The sequence below is a fragment of the Mustela putorius genome, unplaced genomic scaffold (genome assembly GCF_011764305.1).
Source record: "Mustela putorius furo isolate JIRA1106 unplaced genomic scaffold, ASM1176430v1.1 tig00000695_pilon_pilon_pilon, whole genome shotgun sequence".
NCBI lineage: Eukaryota > Metazoa > Chordata > Mammalia > Carnivora > Mustelidae > Mustela > Mustela putorius.
This window is the reverse complement of record NW_025421447.1, coordinates 4,469,747-4,477,149: the sequence shown is the minus strand read 5'-3', so window position 1 is coordinate 4,477,149 and position 7,403 is coordinate 4,469,747. Positions and strand designations below refer to the sequence as shown.

The 7,403-nt window shown below is 31.9% G+C and overlaps 1 non-coding gene across 1 annotated transcript; it reads right to left on the bottom strand.

Moving 5' to 3' along the window:
- Positions 1 to 723: 723 nt before the first annotated feature.
- On the bottom strand, positions 724 to 831 carry LOC123392960. Its single transcript, XR_006607683.1, has one exon. It is a non-coding gene; the product is annotated as a U6 spliceosomal RNA (small nuclear RNA).
- Positions 832 to 7,403: the final 6,572 nt, after the last annotated feature.

The window sequence follows — 7,403 nt, the reverse complement described above, 5'->3', positions numbered from 1 at the left end:
CATGGATGGAACTAGAGTGTATTATGCTTGGTGAAATAAATCAATCTGAGAAAGACAACTATCATATGATCTCCCTGATATGATGAAGTGGAGATGCAACATAGGAGTTTAGGGGGTACGAAAAGAAAAATAAAAGAAGATGGGATTGGGAGGGAGACAAACCATAAAAGGCTGAATCTCACAAAACAGACTGAGGGTTGCTGGGGGGAGGTGTGTTGGGAGAGGATGGTGGGGGTATGGACATTGGGGAGGGCAGGTGCTATGGTGAGAGATGGTGAGTGCTGTGAAATGTGTAAATCTGGTGATTCACAGATCTGTACCCCTAGGGATAAAAACACATTATATGTTTATAAAAAATTTTTAAAAATAATTTTAAAAATCCATTAAAGAAAAAACACATATTGCAAGCCCAGAGCTAATCTCATATTCAATCAAAAAAGTTTGAAAGTTTTCCCCTTAAAGATCAGAAACAAGACAAGTGTGTCCACTTTCACTACTCTCATTTGACATAGTACTGGATGTCCTAGCCAGAGAAACAAGGAACACAAAGAAATAAGAGACTCCAAAAAAAAATGGAAGAAGTAAAATTTTCTTTTTTTGGATAACATGAACTTTAAAAATCCAAAAAACTTCACAAAAAAATTTGAATAAACAAATTTAGTAAAGCTGCCAAATACAAGATCAATATATAAAAGACAAGAATTTTGTTTTGTTTCTTTTTTTTTAAATATGGAATGCTTCCCAGTTTTTCATGTCATCCTTGTTCAGTGATCACGCTAATCTTCTCTGCATCATTCCAATTTTAGTATATGTGCTGCCAAAAGTAATCACAAGACAGGAGCATTGTAACACTCTAATGATGAACTATCTGAAAAAATAAAGAAAACAATCTAATTCACAATAGCATCAAAAGTAATAAAATACTTAGGAATAGATTTAACTAAGAAGATGAAAGATCTGTACTCCATAAACTATGACATTGATAAAGAAATTGGAGGAGACACAAATGGAAAGATAGCTCATATTTATGAATGGTAAGAATTAACATTGTTAAAATGTCCATACTACCGAAAACCATCTCTAAATTCAATTCCTATCAAAAATCCAATGTTAGGGGTGCCTGGGTGGCTCAGTGGGTTCAGGGTCCTGGGATCGAGCCCTGCATCAGGCTCTCTGCTCAGCAGGAAGCTGCTACCTCTTCTCTCTCTGCCTGCCTCTCTGCCTGCTTGTCATCTCTCTCTGTCAAATAAATAAATAAAAAATCTTTTAAAAAATCCAATATTATTTTTTTACAGAAGTAAAGAATCCTAAAATTTATATGAGACCATAAAAGACAACAAATAATTAAAGCAGTTCTGAGAAAGAATGAAGAAGCGAAATTACACTTCTTGATTTGAAACTATACTACAAAGCCCTCATGCTCAAAACAATAAAGTATACTGGCATAAAAATAGACCAATAAACAAGTAGAACAGAATTGAGAGTCCAGAAATAAATCCTTTCATACAGTCACCTAATATTTGACAGGGGCCAACATATATAATGGGTAAAGATAGTCTGTTCAATAAATGATATTTAAAACTGAATAGTCACATAAACCAGCATGAAACTGGAACCTTATATCACTCAAAAATCTTAACTTGAAATAGATTAAAGACTTAAGTGTGATGCATGAAACTAAATTTCCTAAAGGAAAACATAGGAAAAATTCTCCTTGACATTGGTCTTGCCAATAGTTTTTTGGATACCAGATCAAAAACACAAGCAAAAAAAGCAAAAATAAATAAATGGTATTACATCAAACTAAAGTTTCTGCATTGCCAAAAAAAAAGAGAGAGAGAGAGAATGAAAACACAATCCACAGAATGGAAGAAAATACTTACAAATCTTATATCTGAAAAGAGGTTAATAACCAACAGATACAAATAGAAAAAAATATATAATTAAAAAATAGCAAAAGGATCTCAATAGACTTTTTTTTCAAAAAAGTTATATAAATGACCAACAGGAGCATTAAAAAGTGCTCAACGTAAAAACTCAGGGCAAAGTCATTATGTTGTTGTTGTTGCCGTTTACCTCTGAAAAACACAGCAAGATATTACTAACTATTAGAATATATACTACCAAAAAATTAAAACTAACAAATTTTGGTAAATATTGGGGAAAATAGGGAACTTATGCACTGTTATAGGGATATAAATTTGTATGGAAAACAGTATGGAGACTATTCATATTATTAAAAGTAAAATTACCATATGATTCAGTAATCCCACTTCTGGGTATATATCTAAAGGAAACGAAGTCACTATTCGAAGACATATCAGCACTCTTATGTTTATTATAAAATTATTAACTCTAAGCAAGAGATGGAAATAACTTCAGTATCCATTAATGGATGAATGAATGAAATAAGTATGGTAAATATATACTATGGAATACTACTTAACCATGAAAAATTAAGAAATACTGCCATTTACAACAGCATGGATGGATCTTGAAGGTATTATACTAAGTGAAATATTTCAAAGATTTTATATATTTTTTTAATTTATGTATTATGATATCCCTTACATACAGAATCTGAAGAAAAAGCAAACTAATGGAAACAGAGTTGAGTTGACAAGAGGTGAACCTGGGGTGGAATAAGGTGGTCAAAGGGTACAAACTTGCAACTATAATATGAAAAAGTTCTGGGGATCTAATGTACAGCATGATGATCATAGTTAATAATATATATATATACTTTTTTATTGTGCTTCCCTTTATTAAACTTTGCATATATCACATTCTTACAAGTTGAAAGTTTATAGCAATCTTGTATAAAATAGGTCTGCTGCCACCATTTTTCTAACAACATTTGTTCATTTTGTGTCTCTCTGTCACATGTTGGTAATTCTTGCAATATTTCAAGTTTTTTCATTATTATTGTATTTGTTATGGTGATCTGTGATCAGTAATTATGACCCACTGAAAACTCAGAACTAGTTTACTTAAGGTATATACATTGTTTTTCTTTAAAGACATAATGCTTTTGAACAGTACAGTATAGTGCTTATTTTTTATATGCACTGGGAAACATAATTTTTTATTTGCACTGGGAAACAAAAAAATAATAATAATTTGACTTAGTTTATTGAGATAATCACTTTATTGAGGCGGTCTGGAACAAAACCCACAAGACCTCTGAAGTTTATCTCTACTGTACTATATACATAAAAGTTGCTAAGAGAGTAAATCTTAAAATTCCTTACCATACATGCATAAAAAATAGTGGCAACTATATGAGATAGTAGATGTATTAACATTTTTATGTAGATTATATTGCAATACAGATGTATGCCAATTTATCAAATTGTACAAAATTTACACAATGTTAAAAGTTTACAGGGGCGCCTGGGTGGCTCAGTGGGTTAAAGCCTCTGCCTTTGGCTCAGGTCATGATCCCAGGGTCCTGGGATCGAGCCCCACATCGGGCTCTCTGCTCAGCAGGGAGTCTGCTTCCTCCTCTCTCTCTGCCTGCCTCTCTGCCTACTTGTGATCTCTGTCTGTCAAATAAATAAATAAAATCTTTAAAAAAAAAAGTTTACAATGTTATAAGAAATCATTTCTTAAATTTACAAATTATAATATGTCGATTATTTTTCAATAAAGCTGGAAAAAACTTTTTGTAGAATTAATCTATTTTTCAAAAAAGGAAGTAAGGAAGTAGAAACTGCAACTAACTCTGAAATAATAGAATACAAAATCCATTTTAGTTATATACACTGTGACAAACACTATTAGTTAGTTTACAATGAAGGAATACTTATGAAGCATGAAGGATGGTCTATAAATAAGGCTGAAAGAGCTCAGTTTTAAGGTTTAAATTTAAAATCTTCTTTTGAAATACTAAACTGACCACCCAGTTTTCCAAACATAAATGTCTTAACTGCATGAATTTATTTCATACAACTCTATAATCTAGTTTCATAAGAAAGCAGCATGCAAATTTTGAATAAGACAGACTTGCTTAAGTTTCTTTATGTTCAACAGTAAAGGATACTTCCCTAAAAATAAATAGAAGAAAAATCAGCATATTTATCATGGTAATTATTATTCATAATAAGATTCATATTGAATTAGGAATATATATCCTCAGAGGGGGTAAAGTAAAATGAAATTTATTTTGGTAAATGTGTCTATGAATAGTCAATACAATGCCTCAATATATTTATATATTTATATTATCATTTTGAACAATTTAATTACTATTATTAGAATTATTATAAGTATAAAAATAGCTATCATTTTAGCATGGAATATGAGACTCTCATGCTCCATGCTTCATTACATCCACACAACAACTCTGCATAGTAAGTATTATCATCACCATTTCATGGGTGAAAAAACTGAGGCTAACACATTTAGATAACTGGTTTATGATTACATGGCTGGTAAAGATGCATCACATTAATTTAGGCTTTATGATTTCAGAATTGTACTCTTTCCACTGCACATTCTATTACTCTGTAAATACTTGGCTTGTTTTCATTTAGTTCTTTAATTTTATTCATGTGGCGATGGCTTAAAGCTTCATTTAAAGGAAGCTTAAAAAATTCATTTAGCCAAAAGCTCCCAAGAATTAAAAATGTCATGGATCTAATGTAGACATGGATATCATTAGTTAATGGGTAACTATATATTTTCCACTCTAGTGAGATAACAATTAGAGTATTTTTCTAAGTTTTAGTCTCTGAGTGTTCAAGAGGACTTTGTTAAAATAGAAATATTTAGACAAAGGTGATCAAAAGTCTGGATCAGGTCACCTTAAGATAAATATTAGGAAACTGAGGAAACAAATGGAGATTTGAACACTGAGCTATGATATAATGAATGGTTTAAAGTATTTAGTAGAGCATAGAAAAGCGCTTTAAAGCCTGGTCTTAGCCTAGCATTGCAGTTTCTGGGATATCTGTCTATCTAACATCTACCTATCTATCTATCTATAAATTTGAAAACTTTTTTAACTTAAAGATTTTGAGAAATAGAACATAATTAGCACCAGAGAAGATCTGTTTATGATAACAACCTAGCCCCTCCTCCCAGTGTGTTAATATTCTCTCTTATTTAATGTAACATTGTGCAAATATACCACTACTGATCTGCCGTTATGTATGAAATAACTATAATCATCTGTTTGCATATCCTGGTGAAAATATTCCTTTAGTTCCATGTTGTATTTCTAGGAATGGACCAAATTTTTTTTTTAATTTTTAAGTTTTCTAAATATTGTCCAACTTACCTCATATGTTTTTATTATGTGCACTGTCATTCCTTCACATTCTTGCAAGACATTTTCACTGTTGCCCAATATGGTAAGTGTGTAATAGTATGCCATTCTAGGTTTTAATTTATTTTTAATTTAATTTAATTTAATTCCAGATTCATAATAAAGATAAACAGTTTTTATATATGAGTGGCCATTTGGATTACCCTTTCTGTAAAGTACATGCTCAAATCTTTTGATATCTTAACATTGTGTCATACTGACTTCTTTAATAGTAGATTTTCTGAATGAACTTTTAGCTGTGTAGGTCTTCTCTATTTTATTTTGAACTTGTTTTCATTTCAAAAACCTTATATTTATTTTCATAATCTGCTTTTATTTTGCTTTGTCTATTATCTATCTATCTATCTATTTATTTGCAAGCAAGAGAGAGCGAGCAAGTGAGAGCGCAGGGAGGGATAGAAAAAGAAGGGAAAAGAATCTTAAGGGCTCCAGGCTCAGCACAGAGCCCAACTCTGGACTCTATTTCACAACCCTGACATCATGACCTGAGCCAAAATGAAAGAAATAAAATAAAATTAAGGTGTTAAAAAAAAGGGAAAAAGAATTGGAGGTTTAATTAAGTGATCCACCCAGGCACCCCTGTGGTATCTTAAATTGGCTGTCCTATCTTTAAAGTTCTAGAGTATCCATTTGGTTCATTTATAAAATCTTTCTCAATATCATTTTTAGTTTCAGTTTTTTGTTCAATTTGCATCCCCTCCCATTTCTTTGAGCAGAGTAATCAAGCCATTTTACAATCTTTATTGATCATTTTAACATCATACTTAATCCCATTTTGTCTATCAAATCTTGTTAATGGTTTTTCTTTGTGTGCTTTGTTCCATTTTGCTATGTTCAAGACATTATATTTGAAACTCTTATTGAGTAGGGATAATTAAGAGCTATAATAATGGTATGGTCCTCCTTGGCAGGATTTTCTCTTATATCTGAGACTCTACAAGACAATCATACTCCAAATTCAGTGATTGACTTTCTCAGTTTACACAGAAGGCAAGGTAGGCTCTAGTCTTATTTCTGCTTCTCCTTGTGCTTTGGGGATCTCAACTTAAATTTGGGTTGTACCAAAGTCCTCAAATTTGATTGCTGCTGGATTTTGAATTTTGTTTCTCTAGTATCAAGAGTCTATTAAAAACACAGCTCAGTGTGTTTTAGCAGTTTCAAATGCTCTCATAGCTAAAATGGCTTCAGGGCATATATCTCTAGGCTCTCATTGTATTTTGTATTTTGGCCCAGGAATCCCTCACTTATTTTTATAATCATTCTGATATTTTTAACTTTAAAAGCTATTTTGTCTGGATTTTTAGTTGTCTTAAGAAAGAGTTTTTAGATCACCATTACTAGAAGCAACAACAAATATACATGAAAATATCTGCAGTAGTTTATCACATCTTTATGGCTTTGAACTTCCATAAGCTGAGGCATCCTTCTCTAATCACTTAGACAAACTCCAATTTACCCTTTAAAACAACACAAGAATTGCTTCATTTAAGAACATGTTCAGGGATGACTCTTCCCCACTGTTCTTACCAACATTCCCACACACTCTTTGCTACCCACCCCTTGTTTATGAACTTTTATTAGGTGTATCAGTGTGACCAGAATTTTGCTCTATTGTATTTTTGTCCTTTAGAGCTTTAATTAAATATTAATTCCATAGAAAGTCTGTCCCTTTTCTTTCAAACCTGGGTTAGTTATTTCTTCTCATTCTTTGTCAGAAGTTACTTTATTAGAGAAACTTATAGCTGTATTGTGACTTTGGAGCCTTTACAGTTTTTTGACTGGAAAAATCACCCATCCCTGAGATTTTTCCACAGCTTCCTAGCTGATATTATTCAGAAATCTGTTCAAAACAGACTTTTTCAGGGAGGCCCTTTCAGACCACTCAGTTACAAAACCTCTTCTCAATCACTGCTCTTTTTAAAATGTGCTTATTTAGTTCAAATATGCATCACTATTAAAGAAAAACCAGTACGATTTTTTTCTTTTTAAAGTTGGCTTACCTATTATCTATCTCTCCCATTAAAATGATTCCTCTGGGCTGGGATTTTGTTGTGCTCATCTTAGGCCAGGCACT